The sequence below is a fragment of the Anabrus simplex genome, chromosome 6 (assembly GCF_040414725.1).
Source record: "Anabrus simplex isolate iqAnaSimp1 chromosome 6, ASM4041472v1, whole genome shotgun sequence".
Taxonomy (NCBI): Eukaryota; Metazoa; Arthropoda; class Insecta; order Orthoptera; family Tettigoniidae; genus Anabrus; species Anabrus simplex.
In genome coordinates this window covers 108,576,976-108,600,928 of record NC_090270.1, presented here as the reverse complement: position 1 = coordinate 108,600,928, position 23,953 = coordinate 108,576,976, and the positions used below count along the sequence as shown (strand labels likewise).

Here is a 23,953-nt window from a genome sequence, read left to right as displayed (position 1 = left end):
CTATCCCTTAAAAGCCTCCGTGGCTCAGCACGCCGGCCGCTCACCTCTGGGTTCCGTGGTTCAAATACCGGTCAATCCATGTGAGATTTGTGCTGAACAAACCGGAGATGGGATAGGTTTTTCTCCGAGTACTCCGGTCTTCCCTGTCATTCCAGCAACACACGACAGTATCATTTCATCTGTCAGTCGTTAACCATTCCCTTGCGGAGTGCGACAGGCTTCAGCAGCCGGCAGAATTACTAGCCACGCCGCTAGATAGGGGCTTCATTCATTCCAACCGGGCTGAGTGGCTCACAGGTGCTGTCTTTCTGACTCCAATTCGGCAGGTTCGATCCTGGCTCAGTCCGATGGTATTTCAAGGTGCTCGGTACGTCAGCCTCGTGTCGGTAGATTTTTCGCCAGCACCACATTTGAAAAGGTTCAATTTTCTTCAGGTCTGTAGCACGAAGAGTCCACGTCTCGGTTCCACAGAGGAAAACTGATTAAATTACGAATGAAAGTACATCTAGATAGGGAATCATTAAACAAGAAAACATGTTGCCCTGGAACTACCCTACTACTTACGCTCCAGGCTGAGTGATTCAGAGCCGGTAGAGAGCTGGATTTCTGAACCAAACTTCGAGTGTTCGATCCCGGTTCTGTCCTGTGCGAACTTATTTGAAGGTGGTCAAATACATCAGCCTCGTGTCGGTAGATTTAGCAGCATGGAAAGGAACTGCAGGACAACATCTCGACACCTCTGCATCACCAAGAACCGTAAGATAGGTCGCGGAACATAAAAATCCAAAACTTTTCTTTCTTCGTTATGTCCCTTCAAAGACCGCGTTTGAACTTGTTCGTTGGCCTGATGATTTTCGCCTTCTTATCCTCTCAAAATCTCTTCACGAATGCACTGTGTTACATCTTACGGTCTGTGGAACACTTCCTACTAGTTTTCTTTTTAGGTTTCTCCACGAATTTGTGCTTGGCTACTATTATACTAAAGGCTCCAAGATCTATTTATCATCATCATCATCATCATCTATTCATACACCTTTTGAAGTAAACATGAAAGTCTCCGACTGAGCGAGTTGGTCGTGCGGATAGGATCGCACAGTTGTGAGCTTGCAGTCGGGAGATAGTGGGTTCGAACCGCACCGTCGGCAGTCCTGACTTCCTTCCCACTCCTGGGCTTTCCTATCCCACCGTCGCCGTAAGAGCTATCCGTGTCGGTGCGACGTAAAGCAAATTGTAAAAAAAACTTAAAAAATAATAATAAACAGAAATTTTCTCCGAGCTTCGTATTGCACGTAAAACTGGAGATCTCAAGATACATCAATAGTAACGTATAAGATCGCCTGTTGCTTTCTATTCACATCCGGCACCGTAAGAAGCACAAGAAATATGGTACCTGTCAAGTGATAGACAGCAAACGAACCAAGTGATTGTGATGGTGGTGCTGATTATATTGCTTTAAGAAGACGCAAAACAAGGTAACCATCCGCTATCAACACTTGATCAAATGGGAAATGGGCACTCGAAGAATGAAGGTATCTGAAAAGGAAGGGGAAGGGACACAAAAGGTGTGAAAATTAAACACTCCCTAGGCCTCACAAATCTAATACCGTCGAGGTACGGAAAGAACGAGAGCCGAGCAAGGGGTATCTGGCATGATATATGAAAGTGAGGAAACAGGCACAAGTAAATTGAAGCAATGTCAGGACTCCGCTAAGGGCCACGTGGTCGGCAACCCACGCTCCGAAATTAGAATCCCCTGAGGCGCAAAGAACCAAGGCGAGTACAGAAAGACTCGGTCTCACTCCCACAAGCCCTGAAGGTAGTGCTCTCGAGAGTTGTATGTCATCATTGCTAACCTTCAGATTGGCAGCAATACCCGTAGGTCAGTGAATAACCAGTTCAGAGTATTCTAAAAGATATCTTACTGGATTGTTGCTAAAAACAGGTTATGCGACTAGTCCCGTGTTGAAGACGATACCAACAACAACAACAACAACAACAACAACAATATGTGGTGTTGGTTTTACGTCACTCCAACTACCAAGTGCGAAATCCATTTTTTTTAAACTACGTTGTAATATTATACAGAGTGTAACGATCAAACTTTCAGCACACATTCCTCACAGTAGAGGAAAATGCCTACGTTATATAAACGTGACTCCAGAAACGCTTTATTTCCATGCTGGTACTCATTTTCTACGACTCTGCATACAAGGCCTACATTGATCATGGGATAAACAGGAACAGAAAGTACCAGCATACCACATTAAATGTTTAAAATGTCCTTTAGCGTTGATACATGAACCCGCCGTCCAACTAAATCCCGGATGTGCTGATCTATCCCCGGAGTATTGCGTGTGCATAGGCCTATATCAATGCTAACTGTCGGCAATTAAAACTCCATATAAGAACGAGTTTCATGTGGTATGCCGGTTAAGTTTTGTTCCTGTGTGTTTCCCATGATTAATGTACTCTGTAGAATTATAGAAAATGAGTTCTAATACGGGAAAAGAGCGTTTCCGGATCCATATAACATATTTTCTTCCACGTGTGAGCCTAAAGGTCTGGTCTACTTTATCTACATATTCTGTATAATGACTGTTCCACGAAATGAAATGCCGTATGACTTTTAGTGCCGGGAGTGTCCGAGGACATGTTCGGCTCGCCAGGTGCAAGTCTTTCGATTTGACTCCCGTAGGCGACCTGCGCGTCATTATGAGGATGAAATTATGATGAAAACGACGCACATACCCAGCCCCCGTGCCCGGGAAATAAACCAATGATGTTTAAAATTCCTAACCCCGCCAGAAATCGAATCCGGGAACAATGCGACCAAAGACCAGCACGCTAACCATTTAGCCATGGAGACTGACAGTTTCCCACGCATTTCTTAAAATTAGGATTTTAGACTTGGTTTACCATACAGCTGACTCCAACTGAAGAGATGCTTTCAAAAGTAGGTAACTGCACGAAAACTAGTTCCGAGATATTTAACTTTTATTGTCTACACCGAAAAGGTGCGAGTTCTTTTCACCGCTATTTTTGCATGTTAGACTGAACATATGAAATGCTTTTGTAAAGAAATCACACCTTTGTGGCGGGTACAAAATAAATATCTGGAGACTAATTTTCGTGCAGTTATCTCGACTTTTTTTTTTTTTTTTTAAAAAAGCTCAAGTTGTTTCAGTTTCTGGATTAATTACCAAATGTTCTTGTTGACAACAAACACAGATCATCGCTTTTGGCTCAAACTGTACACCGAACGTTAACGAGGGGTGCGGACAGGAACATCGATACTTGCCGAAGCGCAAGGACGTAATTGAAGTACAGTAGTTGAAGTGAATAGCGCTTGCCAGCAGAGCGAGCTGCAGCGAGGAGCTAGTCTGGGCTCAGCCACACCCTCGTGCCACCCCCACACGAGCCCATTGATCGCGAGGGGTAGGAACAGAGCTGGCGGTGGCCCAGGTTAGTTAGCTGCGCGTAGGACCACAATGTCAGGGACACGGTCACCAATATCACGAACTGCCGCTCGTTCTAAGGCCACGCTGACGCCATGCAAGTTCAACACTACACAGCTGAAATTAATACTATTCAATGCTAAACTTATTTTCTCTTCGGCGCACACGTCTTTTAGACAATTTAGTCTGCTAAACAATACATAAATTCAGTCCAATTATTACTTAATCAATTAGTGTCAAGAAATATGAAACTGTGGAGCTTTCCTAAAAATTCCGACGTAGTTTCTCTTTTTTAATTAATTAGATTCAGTATATCAATACTGTAATTCGTTCCTACCCTTCTCCGCATCGCAGCACAGTGAGGGAAAGCAAATCTAGGTGTAGCAAAGACGTCTTCATTTTGAAAGAACGCATCTTCTACTTCTTAATTTTTAAAGTTGCTTTACGTCGCACCGTAGCAGATATGTCTTAAGACGACAACAGGATAGGAAAGGGCTAGGAGTGAGAAGAAAGTGACTGGCCTTAATTAATATATACAGCCCCAGTATTTGCCTGGTGTGAACATGGAAAACCACGGAAAACCATCTTCAGGCTTGCCGAAAGTGAGTTCGAACCCACTATCTCCCGAATATTGGATTCTGGCCGCACTTAAGCGACTACAGCTATCGAGCTCTGTTCTTAGTTTGCAGCATCATTACATCGCTCTCTTTTCAGGACGGTTTTCTTGTACGGAGAGAAAGCAGTGTAGCTATGGAGGTAGAAGATATGGAAGTTGTAAGAAAGATTCCTGGTAGCAGACTAGATGGGATAAGAGTCAGGATAAAGATGTACACCTAGGGTGGAAAATGAGGTGAATGGAATGGAGAAACGTAAGGATGTCTAAAAGGTTAAGTAGGATGAAGAAAAAAGAAACAGAGCGAAATATTGCAACGATGGTTAGTTTCGGGAGGTACATTCCAAGCTATGAGAGATTGAAGTATAAAAAGTCGTCTATATTGTTTTGTTCAGTATGGGTAATTTTATATTAGCGTCAACTTCAGACGAAGGTCAGGTTTCCTCTAACTACGGTTTCGTTATAAGGGTATTGTATTGAATCATGGCCTTTTTTTCTGAAGTTGGATATAATCTTCCAGTCTTAAAACATTAGATCATTTTTAATATAAAATTAATGTTGGATAGATGAATGGTCCGTACATAAACCTTCGTATACAAGAGGCTCTATTTCATAAGATATCATCATGTCGAGTTATCCACATAGGACAGAACGTTCTCCTTGGTGAGCCAAAGCTATGGTTACCATACGTTCTCTCTTTAACATCAGAATGAGCAATTTTGCAAACATGAGGAAATGCCTTCCCATTTGGAAACGAATACAAAAACACAAATTTGAAACGAGAGTGCTAATACTGTTCAAGTTCCACGGTCAACATGGGTGACTGCATTGACATTGGCACCTCTAGTATGTGTTGAAGAGACCATTTTCAACTTTTAAATAGGGAAAAAAAAAACTTACTCATGGTCTAAATACGAGACCGAGCTTGCTGGCTACAGGATGGTTAGTGAAGATATGAGCTTGCGTTCGGGAGAGTCTCGGTTCAAACCCCACCGTCGGCAGTCCTGAAGATGATTTTCCGTGTGTCCTATTTTCCGACTAGGGCTGCACTTCAATTAAAGCCACATAAACGGTATTGTAAATTAAGGTTACAGACCTCTTTTTCTTTTTCTTTTTTTGCTATGTGCTTTACGTCGCACCGACACAGATAGGTCTTATAGCACTTGAGACTTCATATGGTTATGAGAGTATTTAGGGGTTATAGTAAAAATGTAAAGAGACCGCGTATAAGTCTCTGGTAGGACTCCAATTTATAGTTCTAGTGTACGTGACCCTCACTGCGATTACTTGATTCGAGAACTGAACATACTCAAAGGAACTAGTTCCTTGATGTTGACGTTGCTCTCTAATCGGTAGGTATTCGAATTTCGGAGTTTATTTTAGCATGTCTGCCGCGCACAGAAACTCCTAGGTAGTTCAGAAATGCGTTGCAGCAGGCGATTAGAAGTTCCCCCTCCAATACATAGCACCCCGATAACTTAATCCTGATAAGACGCACAAACAACTTCGATACACAAGAATGTAAAAGAATAAAAACATACGTGAGATAGAAATCATACAACTATCTCACAAAGTTTTAAATGCAGTCAATACAAAATTAATTCTATATGGTGGCCGCTCTAAAAATAAAAAATGTCATTTTTTAGACCTGCGATCCGCAAACAACGAGGGAATGAGGGCTGCACAAGAGTAAGGGGGCGACATTTGCGTACATTTTACTCAATACATATTTTTAACGTTCATGTGACCGTTTCTTACTTCAGTTCATAAAATAATTTTTCACTTTACCAAGGTATTATTATTATTTTTATTATTATTTTTATTATTATTATTATTATTATTATTATTATTATTATTATTATTATTATTATCTTCCGGCTCTGTGGCTGACTGACACTGACTGGTCAGTGTCTTGTCCCTCGGACCTCAAGGTCTCTGATTCGATTCACCGTCAGGCGGTGGAATTTTAAATCACAAATGATTTGATTTCCTCCGCTCGGGTACTAGGTATCTGTGCTGTCTCGAACTTCCCAGCGATACACAACTATGCTCCTCCACACTAAAACGTATCTTCTGTATCGAAGGTGTTTGTGCGTCTTATCACGATTATCGGGGTGCTATGTATTGGAGGGGGAACTCCTAATCGCCTGCTGCAACGCATTTCTTAACTACGTAGGAGTTTCTGTGCGCGGCAGACATACTAAAATACGTTAGACACTTGTCGGAGAGTCTGCCTTACAAGGGCTGCAACAGATTAATGACAAGTATTATTGCATTAGCAGATTTAAATTTTATGTGTTGGCGGAATTATTATTATTATTATTATTATTATTATTATTATTATTATTATTATTATTATTATTATTGTGATTGATTAACGGGGCATAACGCGTGCAATTGGGCCAACGGTTTTCGTGATATGAAGCTACAGATATAAAGACAATTTGTTAGCCCCGGAAATATTGCTCAAACTTGGAGATATCCCAATATTTTCTCAAACAAATACCGTCTCCACTCACCTCCAAGCAGGGCCGGAATTATTTCAAATTTATCCTGTATACTGGTGCAATCCGCCGCCACTAACGTTCAACTACAAATAGCATGCATAATGGTTAGTGCTCACTGACTCCTTGGCTGGTCAGCGTTGAGGCCTTCGCCTCAGATGGTGCCGGGTTCGATTCCCGGCCAGGTCGAGGATTTTAATCACGGGTGATTAATCCTTTCGGCTCAGAGACTGGTTGTTTGTGTTTGTTCCAACGCACTCCTCTTATACACAGACAACACACCATATTACCAACCCCCACAGAAACACGCAATAGTGATTATATCCCGCCACGGAAGGTTGGCGTCAGGAAGGGCACCCAACCGTATATCAGAGCTAACTCAGCTACCCCACCAGGTGTGGGAAAAGCGGTAAAAGAAAAAGAAGAATTGTTAGTGTTCACCGACACGCCTTTGAGCTTAAGTCCGTAAGCCTCTTTAGAAAATTAAAAAAAAAAAAAAAGAAGCAGGAACATCTCAACTTCAAATATGCAGCTGAATTTTCAAACTCAGAGGTTAACCAACACTGTCTTCTGTATGCACAAGTATAGTAACTGAAGATTATCCGTCCAAAGTAGGAAAAACAGAACATCTTCGTTCATGTGATATCGTGAAGATGTATACTATAGCCTCCGAGAGGACCTAGAGCAGGTCTTTCTACTGACATTCATTGGCGATCTGCGCGTTTGGGTGTATGATGAAGGAATAGAGTGAGACACGGTGTCTGTACACACTGATCATGTTGAACAACAAGGGCATCTGCTCAAGTATGAACGTCCCCATCTGAAGGGTAAATGCCACCATAAGAGTATGCTCTAACTTAGTAAAAACACTGTGGAGAGGTTTAAACCTAGGCTTTTGGCACGCAATCTTGTGATTATAAATTGTGTAGTAGCAGCACCTCTCCTACCCAACAGGCCAACATTCGGATGTTTTCACCATCATGACTCGAACCGACTAACCAGAGTGTCAAACCATGAAGATATGACGCCTCAACTGTCACCACATCGACCGGGTTGGCCGCGCGTTTACGGTCGCGTAGCTGTGAACTTGCATTCGGGAGATGGTGGATTCGAATCCCACCGTCAGCAACCCTGAAGATGATAATCAGTCGTTTCCTTTTTTTCACACCTTTCCAATACTTCTTTCCCTTCTTCGCGTCACGGAAAACTTTGGATATGTTACTGTGACGTTAAACCACTAGAAAAATCTCTCATCGGCACCAGGCGGGCTCTTTCGTCACTACAAAAGCCATCACTGATTATGGGTTCCTACATGTCTGAAGACACCAATCCTAGAATGAGCACTGCCGCAATGCTGGCACATAAAATCTACCTAAAATCCTCGTTGCTGCAGAGACTGGCGGATTTTCTCGTTTTCTACAATGTCTTGTAATTAGACTCGTGCGGTCGTCACAGCTGTTAGGTGTCTAGCATTCTTTTCCTTAATTTACACTGTTTCATTTAAAATTTTCCTCGGCCTTGCCTCTCGCTTTCTCTCGTCTTCCTCTGATACTTTATACAAACGAGTGTACAGTGAGATTCAGATAATAAAGCATCCCGTGACTTAAGGGTCGGGAACACATTCAAACCAGTTATCACACACACAGCTTCCTAGCAGCAAACCTAAATCAATGTCAGCAGGACCGGCTGTACCAGACAACCGAACTCAGGACTTCACGGTAACCGGTTTTTATAAAATATCATGGTCTTTACAAGAATTAAGTTAGAAATGGTTATCCCCCACGCAATTTACTAATAAATTGCAAAAACATTCCGACATAAGCACCACTTTTAAATATTACACAAGTATTGTACAGTATATTTATGGCGACATCTGCTTTAAACCGTAATTTATGAAATGGCTTCGTCATGCAGACTGCGACAGTTATTTTCTGGGTAAATAACTGTATTCAGGAGCGAGTAAAAATACCACGTAGCCTAAATTAGCCAGAACAGACCTTCTCTGCCAGGATTAAACTACTAATCATTGCCCACATAGTACTCCCCCACCCCACCAGAAAATCAGTGATATTGGTTCTTTTTTTTTTTTTTTTTTTTTTTTTTTTACAATCGTGCTTCATGTGGCACCGACACAGATAGCCATAATGGCGACAATGGGATAAGAAAGGGCTAGGAGTGGGAAGGAAGCTGCCGTGGCCTTAATTGAAGTACAGCTCCAGCATTTGCCTGATGTGAAAATTGCAAACAAAAAAGCATTTTCACGGCTACCGACAGTGAGGTTCGAATCCAGTATCTCCCGAATGTAAGCTCAATGCTGCGCACCCCTAACCACACGGCCAACTCTCCCGGTCCGAGTTCAAAAATCAGGGGGCGAGAAACATGCGGGGAATCAGGAAATTTAACTTTATTAAAACTAACTTATCTTTCCACTTTCTTGTCCCAGCAACGCTTTTCTTAATTTGTAGAATATATTCAATCCACATAGCAGTATCTCCTTTCAGTAGAGAAGGGAAATATCAGGACGACAAAACACGTCAACGGTACATGGATATGTTCAAGGATATGTTAAAAAAAATTCCAAGCCATGCCGGGATTCGTTAGCTACAATTAACATGGTGTCATATGTTTACGAATTAGGATATCTGGAGTGATTTAACATTTTTATTTTCCATATTTCCGGCTTTAGTAGGCCTACACGTTTTTATATATCTGAGGAAAACTCACATATATTTACATACTTTAACACGGTTTTTAAATTTATTCCATATTTTATGATTTCAAACTTATTCAAGGTAGAAAATAATTCAACATTATTAAACTAAATTGGTGTCCTCGTCCGAGGCGGTACAGCTCTTTTCAGGCACATCCCCAACAGATATGAGCTGTACGTACCATTTTAACCACATTAGAACCCTCCTGGCATTCTTACATTTCTGGCAGTATCGGGAATTGAACCCGGGCTTCCGAGCTAACTGTTACGTTACTGAGGCAGACATTTAATATTAATTTACCAGCATCAGTATTACAAAGCTGGATTCTGGTATTTCTATGAAATGTGGACAGCAAGTTCTGCTTTATTCACATTCTTTTCCCGTTGGATTTAGCCTTTTAACTTGTTAGAGCAGCCTAACTTGATTCGTCTTCTAAAGTTACTACTTGAGAATTGAATCTGAAGTAACAGCAATGATTTATTATTCGCACAGCACATTCGGTTAACAACCCGATATAATAATAAGTTCCCCAAGGTAATGACACAATCTTAAAAACAAAGAGAGAATGTGAAGATTGGTCACCAAGTCTTTAGAGTCGTTTTAACGTAGGTGGAGCCACGACAAACTCAACCCACTGTAACCTACTTGGATTTTTACAATTTACAATTTGCTTTACATCGCACCGACAGAGGTAGCAAGGAAGCGGCCTTAAGGTACAGCCCCAGCATTTGCCTGGTGTGAAAAATGGGGAAACCACGAAAACCCATTTTCAGGGCTGCCGACAGTGGAGTTCGAACCCACTATCTCCGGGATGCAAGCTCACAATTGCGCGCTCCTAACCGCACGGCCACCTCGCCCGGTATCTTTGAATTTTAAGCAATACAATTTTAAGTGAACTCTGTTCTGTAAGTATGAAAATTTGATAATTCCTTACATTATTTCCTCACCATTTTTATAATAAACTAGCCTAAATTTTACTCCGTATTTTGAACATTTTTTGCCTATACGTATGTACATATTTAGCCATTCTGATTACATTAAATCCTAAAAATCGTATCCCTACTTATAAATAAAAGATGGGTAGACAATATCAACATCCTGAGAGAACAGCTAGAAGAATCACACAAGCAAGCTAAATAAAAGTAGAAAAGCAGGGATATTAAAAATGGCTTCAAAAATGCTGGCTGCTTCTCCTTCATCCACTTTTCCTGTACCATGGTGACGTTTTTTGGCGCACAATATATGCCACATACGGACTTAGTCCTTTCTGATGCCTCTCTTTATGGAGGGACGTATTCTACTGCAATACGTTTCTGCGTCGATTCGTAGTGTAGTGTTGAGCGTAAATTAACAGATATGCATTAAGAAGAACATCCATTCCCCGAACCAGAGCCGGGCTGAGTGGGTCAGGCGGTTGAGACGCTGGCCTTCCGACCCAAACCTGGCTGGTTCAATCCTGGCTCAGTCCGGTGGTATTTGCAGGTGCTCAAATACGTCAGCCTCGTGTCGGTATATTTACTGGCAAGTAAAAACCTCCTACGGGAGTAAATTCAGGCAACTCAGCGTCTCCGAAAACTACGAAAGTAATTAGTGGGACGTAAAGCCAATATTATTATCATCATCATCATCATCATCATCATCATCATCATCGCTATCATTATCCGAATCAGAGGAATAAACTAGACGTGGCCAATATGTCACCCGGCCGGTAATCGAAACCAGGACTCTCTGAACAGAGAACAGCTATGATGACTATTCAGTTTAGGAGCCGGATAAAAATGTTGGCTATAGACAGCATTAAATCGAGGAGAGTACCAGAGCCAAAGAATGAAAAATGACGCCCCAAGGAGAAACATTTAGGAATAAAATTAACAGAATTCTAAGATCCAAACCCAAACAGTTTTAGTCTTCTGACACATTCAATACCATCCTGACTATTCTGATGTTCCTTCCAAAGCCTCTGCTGGTATACAATGCACCAGATCGAAATCCAGTTGCTTCTTGGATTTCGAGGTGACCGTGAACAACTGAATGTAAGCGTAACATCGACACTTCCCTTGGAGGATCTGATCTACATTTATTTTGATTACTCGCAGCGGTCTTGAGAGTCTGGTTCTACTAGAAAAAGGACAGACTTACTTTCATTAGCGAAAATAGCCGGTCCTCACAACATGCAAGTTTGTACCCGTTTTCTTCTGCCTAGCATTTTCCCCATTTTATGTGGAGGTCTACCTTACCTACATTTCGCCCCCCATTTCCCTTTATTAGTTTATGGGTGGTGCTGAATAATGACATTCAGAGCACGACTAGTACATCAGAGTGTTATGAAAGGTGTTGCCCATAGGGTCAGTCGTGCTGCAATAGCACTTTCTGGCCCAGTGAGGAAAGCAATGGCAAACTACCTCACTCCTCGTCTTGCCTAGTACGCCTCATTTTGGTGCTACCATTGGTTTTTGCGGTTTCCTTATAACCACATAACCTTTGGTGGTGCTATTTGAGGATCCAACCAGCCTCTGAGCTGATGACCTAACAGACACAGACATTAGGTTATTACCCTTCAAAAAATGTAGGTGTATGTCTAGTATATAATAAAGTGATATATATCTGAAACGGCCACCAGTAGTCCTTTCGATAAGAACTGACTAAATTAAGGTTAAAACATTTTGGAGGCTATTTCAACACATGGTTATCTACAATAGGATCTACATTATATTAAAAGCAACAAATATTTGCATCGACTCACTTACACTCTAATATCATTTCATTTCATCTGTCAGTCATTTATCATTGCCCCAGAGGAGTGCGACAGGCTTCGGCAGCCGGCACATTTTCTATCCTCGCCGCTAGATGGGGGCTTCATTCATTCCATTCCTGACCCGGTCGAATGACGAAACAGGCTGTGGATTTTCAATTTCTCATAGTAACATCCAAGCAAATGGCTGATTTTATTAGGATTTCACTGCCGGATACTTGCGAAATTGACTGAAATGGGCTAGGTGCGACATACAGTATCCTTCAACGGAAGAAACAGACCATTCTGCAACCAGATATGTCACCGAGGGGTCAACTCCAACTCTACCATGTCGCGAAGGGAGAGGAAGAGGCAAGTGCGTCTTTTCTTTTTTTCCTGCATCCATAGATGAATTACGATCAAGGCTGCAACCATGGTTCGAATTAGGCACACCGAGTTCAGCAGTAGAAGCAATCAGGAATTCAAAATGTTTATGCCTTTAGCAAACGAACAATCAAATTAACACTGCTAGAAAACTGAAAGTGATTTTGTTTACGAATAAAGAGATTCCTATGAATCCAGTATATACACGCAACTCAATATTTTCACAAACTCGCGTTGTCTTTCATTTAAATGCTTCATCAGTTAAATTGCTGTCGGTGGATGCAGAGTGGGTCTAGGCCCACGCGTGATCACGGCTCTACCGTGGCTCTACACCTCTGTATTCGGGAGACGGAGAGGCGCTGGTCCCCACCGTCGGCTGTCCTGAGAATGGTTTCCCGTGGTTTTCCATTCTCCTGCACTAAGGCGAATGCCGGGACAGTTCCTAGCATAGGCCACGGCTGCCAACCCTCTCACCTTCTCCGTAACAAATCTCTTGGTTTGAGAGACGGCGTCACCATTTAAGAGGCCCGCCTCCCCCTTCTGGGGAGGAATGAAAACATTTTAGTTCTCAAACTGTTCGATGGCTTCACCATTAGTAAACACAATATGTAAAAATACCTTATATCAATGATTTATTTTTTGTCAATTTGTTTTACGTCGCACCGACAGACATACGTCTTATGGACCCAATAGGACAGGAAAGGAAGCGGCCGTGGTGGGAAACCACGGAAAACCATCTTCAAGGATGCCAACAGTAGTGTTCGAACCCACTATCTCCCGGATGCAAGATCACAGTTGCGCGCCCCTAACTGCGCGGCCAATGAACACTGTACCGGGTGGTACACCCCCAAGTCGCTAAGTCAAACTTTGCGCCAGTTGAAACTCCTCTACTGGAGGAAGCCGGAACTTTATCTACTGTGTTAATTTTCAAGTTTCTCAGAAGATGTCACTACTTGTAAATTTTGAAGTTCTGAACTGGGTCGTTTTCGATGTATTTTTGTTTTGCCTGTAGCAAGAAGTGTGGACATTCTCTTCTAGAGGACACTACTGAAGAATTACAATTGTGCACCCTAGTGCGAAGTGAAAGAACTATGTTTTTGGAGAAATGTTGAATTCATAAGTTTGTTCTTTGTTAAATTTCTTTCAGTCATGGTTTAAGTTGGCAATATTAACCCCTTCTTTCCCCTTGTTTTGAATTTACCAATCCCGAATTTCTCGAATTAATTTTCCACCAATAATGTGTTTCTTCTTCATCTTGTGTAGGGGTTTTCTTGGTTAGCCAATAAAATTCTTGTGGGAGGGTGTTCTCATTCCTGAAACGCCTCGAACTTTCCGCGAGAGTATATAAAATGCTGATTTTCGGGTCTCCGCGCCACTTCAGTAACATCTTTCAGTGTGTAAAGTACGTAGCAGGGGGCGGGAAGCGCCTCTTTCTTCGGGCAGCAGTTCAACCACATGGCCTTTTAATAACTTCTTTTCTTGCTAGCTCAGCAGTTTAACTCTCGGGGCAGGTCCGAAGCCTTTTATCATGTAACCTTCCTCTAAAATGTAAAGACACTTGGTATCTATTCTATCTTTTTAAACTACAAATTGGGATAGAGTGCTTAAGCCTCTCGAGCTCCCACTCATATTGCTTTAAGGTGAACTTATTTTCACAACCGTTTCTTCCCTTCTAATGTAACGTAAATTGTTTTTCTTATATAAGTCACCTCTTTAGGATGGGATTAGCCCTTGCATTAACGGCCTAGTGCCAAGTAGGTTTTAAACAAAATGTATTAGGAGTGCAGCTTCGCCTCCTCTCAATTTGGTATTGTCGAGGCCATGTAATATTTCTGTTTCTTCACTTAATAGGCCTCTGTAGGTTGGGTATCTTTTTACCCCTGTGTCTGTATCCGTGGAGGACAGCTTGAAAGTAGAATTTGGTGTGCCCTTGGATAGGCTTGAACTTAAGAGCGGGTTGCTCTTGCTTAAAATTTGTTTCTGGATGCCTCGAGGAGGCTCTACTGTGTAATTGGGAGCAAGAGCTCCTGGGCATGATTGGGGTCTACTGCCCCTTGGTTGAATCTTGTATACCATAAGGTTGAGCTTATTGCTCAAGAATTATGTGTCTGGCTCTCGGAGCCCAAATCCTGTAATCTTTGTAATTGTACATTTTCGAATTGTGTTTCGGCTACTGAGTACCTGTTCTAGTTGTTATTTCTTGATCTTTCAAAGAAAATATAACCTTGTTAAATTTTATCTTAACTTTAATTTCGTATTTTGAGACCCGTTCACCCCCGCACCTTCTTTCACCTCTGCTGTTCCACAGATGTCCCGGAACAAACACTATAAACTGAACTGCACAGTGAGGATATTTAAGAAAATAAAAAACACAGCCAGTAGCCGTTGTTACAGATAAAGTTACATTCCATAACACAATACCATACAACGGCAGTGTGTTTGCTATGACTTCACGATTCCAAAGCTAGGAAGTACCACAGATCATTAATGTCAATGTTTTTAAAGCACGAACTAACTGAGCGCCCACTTTCTTGTAAACCGTTAGAAGAAAACGAAACGACAACTTCAGTGCATGATATGTAACCATGAAACCAGTTTTAAAACACAACGCGCGCTCGAGTACTGACAGTACAGTCGAGTCCGACAACTGTAGACAGATTCAGCTCTGTACTCTACCACGTAACGTACGAACTGGACATCTTCAATGTGGATACTGTTTAGTTAGTTACGAAAAACTCGCAAAACATGAGAACGACACACGTTGAGCAGAATAACCAGCGAGGAGTTCGCCGGAGGTTCCAGGTTCCTTTACGGATTTCAATACAGAACTGAAGGCTGGAACGGGGTTCGCTAAGCCTCTAGAGCTGAACTGAGCGCTCTCTCATATACTGTTCAACCACCCTTGGTCAACTCATGGTATTTTCAGTCTTGGACGACGGTAGGTTTAGTTCACATACTTTATGTCCTTTCCTTTAGGGGGTCGTCTGAAAATCAGCATCACGGAATTAGCGATACAAATTGTATGACGTGATGTTACCTAGCAACCGTGCAGGCTGTGATGTGAAGTATTGATGGATGGCCATGAGAGGCATATATGAAAGAAGCCTCATCTGATTATTTCATTCGTGTTAGTTTCATAGGCATTAAGTCATTCCCCCTCCCACCACCTTTCATTACACTGAAGCCTACACTTGTCGACTCCAAATTCGATAGGATGTCTCTCGATACAAAATAAATTAATTGTTGTCAATTGACTTTCACTTACTGAAATATTTATGTTCATTTGATTTTTCCAAAGGAAAATTCGACCCTCCTTCCTTTTTTTTTTTTTTTCCTGTTCCGATTAGTGTAAAGCAGTGCTTTGTCCGTAAGCGTCCGGGGTAGACGTTCAGAAAGGCGCCCGCTTTTAGAAAAAGCAAAAATGTTATCTTCATCACAGAATGTACACTAGGGCGGTTCAATAAGCATATGTGCCAACTTTCAAAAGTAAAAAATCAGGAGATTTTTTGCGGCAAACCCCGGCATTGCCACGACACATCATTGATAACGTAACTTTGGAGAATATAACACATTATACTACTCAATTATGTAATTTCTCTTATTAATTAAATTATTTATTTAATTTATTTATTTACTTTAATTTTAAATACTGAAATACTGCATATATCTGAGCTTTAGAACACATGACTCTTCACTGCAGCTGCCTTAAGCCTCTTCATAAATTTCCGAACTATATGTTCAAAGCAGTGGCCTTGTGGAATGGGTTTACGGTTTATTTTTTTCCCCGAATTCTTAAACCATATAATTAAACCATAGTCTAAAGCGAAAGAATTTGTCCTCAATACTGATAAGCATGTAAACGTGTCGTATTTTTAATGGTACTTAATAATTAATTAAACCAATATCAACTGAAATTTATAGTCACGATTACACTTGGGTCTTAAAAATATTCGTTAGGAAGCCTTTGTGATTAAAAAAAAATTCAAAATGATACTGAAGAGGACCCAGGTAGAACGCCCCACACTGACACGATACAATTCGCGTTGATTTACGCTTGCACTCAGGAGGTAGTGGGTTCGAAAGCCAAATAATGGAGCTGTATCTTAGTTAACGCCACCGCCACTCTCTTCCCAGTCCTAGACCTTTCCTATCCCATCCTCACCAAAAATCTGCAAATGTGAAAGAGACATTAAATACCACTTAAGAGCCTCCGTGGCGCAGGCGGCACAGCGCCGGCCTCTCACCGCTGCGTGCCGCGGTTCAAATCTCGGTCACTCCATGTGAGATTTGTGCTGCACAGGAAAGCGTTTTCCCTATCACCATTCATTCCAGCAACACTCCCCACTATCTGTCAGCCATTAATCATTGCCCCAGAGGAGTGAGACAGGCTTCGGCAGCCGGCACAATTCCTCTCCTCGCCTCCTGATGGGGACTTCATTCATTTCATCCCTGAAACGGTCGAAGGTTTTGGGTTTTTAACGTAGACTTACGTTCCTCGACAACGGGTATATGAATTTTTTTTTTTTTACAAATACATCATTACGTGTACATTGAAGTTGGCTACTGTACTTTATAGTAATTGATAATGGCACTTCATGGTACTGGAGTCGCCGTTTTGTGTTTTTCCTTTTAAATATATTTTACGCTGTTATGATAGATGTTGGCAAAAGTTTATGATTTTCAGCTTTTATGTTTTTGGGGTTATATGGGTCGAATATGTGTTCGTGATTTACATATTTTTTAAAAGATAAATAATATCATTTCGTGGTTTTGTACTTTGTAAACGCAGTTAAAAAATGTTGAATATAATAGTTCTGCACGTAAATTTTCGTGAACATTATCGGCATTAATAATTTTATCTAGAACTTACGTTCATCGCTTTACTCTCGCCTCACAGCAGACTGCAAATCTACCGGCACGCCGAAGGCAATGGCCCAAAACAATCGCCATGTTGGATTCTACATCCGTCGGATGGGGACGTAAAGCCTTGAGTAGCCCCTTTGTGAGACTCGACCGGGAGTAGGCTATGTGCCGGCACCGAGTTTCACCCCATCCCTTTCTACTATCTTATATCACGCCATTCGTTTCATCTCATTAACTTTTACAATGAGGTTGACGTCATGAAGTGCATCCGGTTGTAAAAACTGGTTACGAAGATTCATATTACTTCATAACCAACCTCGTGGGGAAACGGGTCAAGGGTTGGACATACCTTCCGCTATTTACAGTACGTATATCTGCAGTATTTTGATGCCCTTAATTTTTATTTTATTTAATAAGTAAATATACTTACTGGCAAAATTAGAAAACGGTAGAGTCTGCAAATTATACAAAGCAATAACGATAACTTTGTGCTAAAATATGGAGATATTAAAAACAATTTTATCGTCTCATATCATAACAGTAAGTCATAGAGGAATACACGAACATGTTTAAAATGTAATGCATTAACACTACTACATATTTCATGAATATTACATATTTAATTACATATTTTAGGGGCTACTTGGCCCAGGTGGTAAAGGCGTGCTCGGTTCGCCCGGAAGGACGCGGGTTCGAATCCCCGTCAGGAAGTTGTAAAATGTAAGAAACGAGATTTACACTTCCGGAGGTGCATATGGCTCTGACATTCACTCAGCCTACACCAAAAGTGAGTACCAGGTTAAATCCTGGGGGCAAAGGTGGCCGGGCGTAGAGCTAACCACTCTACCTCATCAAGTGCAGAGTTTGCGGATAGTGGAAGCCTTTACCTTCCACCCCTCCAAGGTCCTCCATGGCTTGTACGGAGATGACTTTGCTTGCTTTGCTAATTACATATTTTATAAATATTAAGTTCTTTACTAGAGGAGCCGTGCTGCTCCGTAGCATTCGTTATAAATAGGTCAGATAACTCGTCCTGATATGCCTGTCGTAGTCACCTGTCATTTTCAATTGTTTTATGAGCTTTTAATTAGAAGCGCGTTGGAGTATGCTGCAGTTCGTAGTCAAAATTCATCCATTCCGACGTCATCATGGCATCTGTTTGGTAAAAATCTATCCATATATTTGCCTTTTTTAAAATCCTGCTGTTCTTGATGTACAGCTTGGTAATGTCACGGAAGGCAATGACATTTTTAATTGCTGTTCTTCGTTGTCTTGTGAATTCGTAGGTTACTCTCGAAGGAGCGGGTGTTTTTCTTTTTTTCTTTTTTTTTTTTTTTTTTTTTTTTTGCGCTAGACAGAGAACGTTTTTAAGATACATAAAATTCACTCTTTCGAGTGTAGCTAGGTTATCCTTCGATAGGTGTTCCCAGATAATGTATGTCACGAAGGGGTCTGTTTGCACGTAGACTTTTTTTTTTCTCTTAGGAGCATGAAAGTTATTAGGAATGCTCTGCCATCTGTTGAATATATACGGAAGCAGGGAAAGGTTACAGAATCAAATAGTATCTAGCAGGGAATAGTATTCTTCAGTGATCAGAGGAAATGTATACTCTCTGGCTTGACAGGTAGTAATCAAATATGTCTGCATGCAATGACATTTCTAAAGATGAAAATCACGTATCAGAATAATAATAAGTGTGTTCGTCACTAAGTACACAGTGAATTGCGCGGTAGGGTAAGCCTTCGTCTACAATTATTGGTGTGAACATTTAATGATTTGATCTTATGATTACTCAAAGTTGGCTGAACAGAGACCTATCAATGTCTCATGATTCACCTGCAGGTAATTCCGGACGGAATAAAACAAAAATGAAGCATATCGGTCCAGTACAAAGGACGGACGGATTTGCCAAACCCGTTTTTAATAAACTCTTAAAATACAGATAATGTATAGATTACATATTTCTCTGATATTTACTATATTTTAATGTAAATATTTCATACTTTGATATTACACAAAAATCCACGCTTACTAGTCATCCAGGAAATAAATAAAAGTAAGTAAACCTTTTAACAGCAGACACCAAAGTAAGGAAAAAGAAGACCATTAAAACTTGTCACATAAATCCTTGCCCTATGTTGTCCGGCTGAATACATTTACGGCGTATCTATTTCGTGCATCACATGCAGTGTGAGCGAGGCGTGTGCTGATACACCGCGAGGTGCAAAGCCTTAAAAAGGGAAGGAATTTGAACACTCGAGTTCGCACCTAGTGGATACAGAATATAACCATACCCGACAGGCAGTTGAGTCATACTCGTAACGTACCGCCCACGCCAAGGTTCCTGAACCACGTGATCACAATTCCGCCGATTTATGGCATCGGAACGTTAACATTTACGGCCATCATTATCGGCCGCGAGAAAAAAAGGAACTAATAGGCCTACTCCAGTCTGGCACTCTTCATCGGACACTGGGTGAAGAGCTCAACGTGCAGGAAGAAAGAGCTCAGCCGTAATTTCACATGTAGAAATCTGAGTCCTACAGCCTTTCGAGAAGAAAGACACTTAGCCTATACACATAACACTTCGATATGATGAGTAAACTTGGTGGTGAAGACTGTTTCTAAAGAAAATTACTACGAGGAGATAATCATGACCTCTTAATTTCAATAAGGGAAAAGTAATAATAATAATAATAATAATAATAATAATAATATGAAAACCTACAACCTGTTTTCCAGTCACTGACCGGGTCAGGGATGTAATGAATGAAACATACATAGGCTGTTATTACAATGGGGGTCGCCACTCCCAAGGTGATTTATTAATGAGTGATAAATGCTATGAAATGATAATGGAGAGTGCTACTGGAATGAAAGATGACAGGGAAAACCGGAGTACCCGGAGAAAAACCTGTCCCGCCTCCGCTTTGTCCAGCACAAATCTCACATGGAGTCAGCGGGATTTGAACCACGGTATCCAGCCGTGAGAGGCCGACGCGCTGCCGTCTGCGCCACGGAGGCTAATAATAATAATTGTACCGGGTGGTACACCTCCACGTCGCTAATTCAAACCTTGCGCCAGTTGAAACTCCCCTACTGGAGGAAGTCTGAACTTTATCTAATGTGTTAATTTTCAAGTTTCTCAGAAGAGTTCACTACTCGGAAATTTTGAAGTTTCTGAACTGTGTCGTTTTCGATGTATTTTTGTTTTGCCTGTAGTAAGAAGTGTGATCATTCTCTTCTAGAGGGCACTACTGAAGAACTACAATGGTGCGCCCTAGTGTGAAGTGAAAGAACTGTTTTCTGGAGAAATTTAGATTTCAAAAGTTTGTTTCTTGTTAAATTTCTTTCTGTTATTGTTTAAGTTGGCTGTATAACCCTTTCTTTCCCCTTGTGTTGAATTTAGCCAATCCCGAATTTCTTTAATTAATTTATGACCAATCAGGTGTATCTTCCTCAAAGGGGATATGTTGCTTAACCCTAGCCAATAAAGTTCTTGGGGGAGGGGGTTCTCATTCCTGAAACGCCTCGAACTTTCCGCGAGAGTATATAAACTGCTGATTTTAGGGTCTCCGGGCCACTTTAGTAACATCTTTCAGTGTGTAAAGTACGTAGCAGGGGGCGGGAAGCACCTCTTTCTTCGGGCAGCAGTTCATCCACAAGGTAATGGCCTTTTAATAACTTCTTTTCTTGCTAGCTCAGCAGTTTAACTCTCGGGGCAGGTCCGAAGCCTTTTCCATGTAACTTTCCTTTAAAAATGTAAAGACACTCGGTGTCAATTCTTTCTGTTTTAACTACATATTGGGATAGAGAGTGCTTAACCCTCTCGAGCTCCCACTCATATTGTATTGAGGTGAACTTAATTTTCACAACCGTTTCTTCCTTAACGTAATGTAAATTGTTTCCTTTTAAAAGTCACCTCTTTAGTATGGGATTAGCCCTTGCAGTAACGGCCTAGTGCCAAGTAGGTTTTATATAAAATGTGTTAGGAGTGCAAGAACGCCTCCTCTCAAGTTGGTATTTTAGAGGCCATGTAATTAACCGTTTCTTTAATTAATAGGCCTCAGTAGGTTGGGTATTTTTACCCCTGTGTATAGGTCCTTGGAGGACAGCTTGAACGTGGAGTTTGGTGTGGCCTTTGATAGGCTTAAATTTTGAGAGCGCGTTGCTCTTTCTTTAAAATTTTGATTTCTGTGTGCCTCGAGGAGGCTTTACTGTGTAATTAGGAGCAAGAGCTCCTGGGCATTATTGGGGTCTTCTGCCCCGTTGTTGAATCTTGTATATCGTAATGTTGGGCTTATAGCTCAAGAATTGTGTGTCTGGCTCTCCGAGCCCAAATCTTGTAACACTGTAACTGTACACTTTCGAATTAGTGGCCTTGCTACTCTGTACCTGCCATGCTTGTTATTTCTTGATTTTGAAAAGAAAATATAACCTTGTTAAATTTTATCTTAACTTTAATTTCGTATCTTGAGGGCCGTTCACCCCCGCACCTTCTTTCACCTCTGCTGTTCCACAGATACCTCGGAACAATAATAATAATAATAATAATAATAATAATAATAATAATAATAATAATAGGAAATCGCCGAACAAACTGGCCTGCAGATATCGTTTGTAGAAAATGACGAACTTTAAAGATGTCCCAGCAAAACACTGGACGAAAGACGGGAACATCAGCCCAGTCGAATTCAAGTACCTAAGTGATATAATGAAAAATGAACTGGACAAGGAAGCACTTAAGGAACGAATACGCAAACTTGAAATAGCCTACTAAACGTCGCGCACATCAACAACAAAAGATGCCTTTCCCAAAACACTAAGATGAGTCACTATGAAACGGTTCTGAAGTTGGTTATTATGTATGCAGGCGAAAGTCTATCCCCGAATGCCAATAAAAGACTTCTGGAAGAACTGGAGAAAAAAGAGCGCAGAATCGTTAGATGAATCGTTGGATCCAATTACAAGAATGGCATCCACAAAACAATCCAACAAGGAAGTCTATAGCGAAATAGTAAAAATTACAGAATACGCCAAAGACTGACATTTTACTGTCACCTTAAACAAACGGGCGGAAACAGGTTGATCAAGAAGACATTTCACCTTTTCTTTTCAAAGCCAAAACCACGATTCCTTAGTTCAAAAACGCCAAAGAAAACCTCCAAATGCAACAAATCAAACACGAAGACGCCTTTGACAGACATCTCTTCCGAAAGAAAAGATAGTGATGAATGGGCTATACCGAGACGAACAACCGAAAAGAAGCCACGGTGTCCCTGGGATAGAGGAACACAAGCAGGCCCATTCACGAATAATGACGGAATTTTGGGTTCAAACGAAAGCGAAGTTCACTGCCAAATGTAACAAAACTTAATGTGGTCCTCGATGCCTCCCAGCGAATTATTATTAGGTCTCAACTACTGAGTTGCAGACCGCCTGAAGTGTCATTTAGACGGCCTGCGTACCAATTTCAACCTTCCGACTGTGCTATCTGGAATCGACAGTGAAACTCTAGTGGTTTAAGGCTGCGGACGTAATTTTGTTAACCGACAGAATACGCCAACAGATATTTTAAATCTCCAATCTCTGCCTGTCTTTCATAACACGATTATGTCCGTATGTGTAGGGGCACAATAAATGAAATGATACAGATAAGGAGATAGGCATGGAGATTTAAGAAATTAACTACTGTAAACTCGTCAGTCGATGGCTGGTTGGTACCCAAACCCCCATCATCAGCCATTATAGACAACCCAGGTGTCACTGAAGATTGAACAGGCACTGGAGAAATAAATGTGGTAGTTTTCTGTTGCTTTCCTCGCCGACTCAAAAGATATATAACGTATCAATCAGTCTACCCAGCCCACTGAAATGAACACACCTACCGACCTATGAGGAACACTTTCACTCCATTCATAAGAAGGCCTGGTTGCACAAGAGCATAGGGGTAGTGTGCCTGCGTTTTACCTGGAGGCCCCGGGTTCGATTCCCGGCCAGGTCCTGAGGGCTGGTTCGAGGTCCACTCAGCCTACGTGATTACAGCTAACGAGCTATCTTATGGTGAAATGGGGTTCCGGTCTAGAAAGCCAAGAATAACGGCCGAGAATATTAGTCGTTCTGACCATACGACATCTCGTAATATGCAGGAAGGCCTTTGGGCTGAGCAGCCCATGGCCCTTTGGGGCTGTTGCTCCATGGGGTTTGGGGTTTTCGGTTGCACAAGGAATGGCGTTGCTAGCAACAACAACTAACTGAATACAGCAAGTCATACTTCTAATGCAAGAATTTCGCGGCCTACAAACTTGTGTGTGTCAATTTTGTCTACTTGGTAACTGAATACCAGTTTTACTGTCATTTATACAGTTCCCAGTCCCACACAAGAAAACGCCTTCCGTGTGCAGCATAACAATTCTGTAAGGCGCGCTTGCATGATCATTAAAACAGAATGAAGGGAAGTATTTGGAGAGCTTCCAGATGCTCCTGTACGGAAGGATTGACAGATAAAATCGGGGGGGGGGGGGAAGGAAAGGCAGAGGGGAGGGCTGAAGACGAAATATACTGAACCGTAGCCGGATAAGTCACATATTGAAAAGAGATTGCTTTCTGTGCTCACAGAAAACAATTATAGAAGGAGAGATTGCAAGCAAGAGAAGATAGGAAAGTGGAAGATTCGGAATGTTGACATACA

At 41.5% G+C, this 23,953-nt stretch overlaps 1 protein-coding gene across 1 annotated transcript in view; it reads right to left on the bottom strand.

Annotated features, from left to right (window-relative positions):
- The window catches only part of sn (fascin domain-containing protein singed), a 524,541-nt gene that overhangs the window by 469,822 nt on the left and 30,766 nt on the right, over positions 1-23,953 (bottom strand). The window lies entirely within an intron of this gene.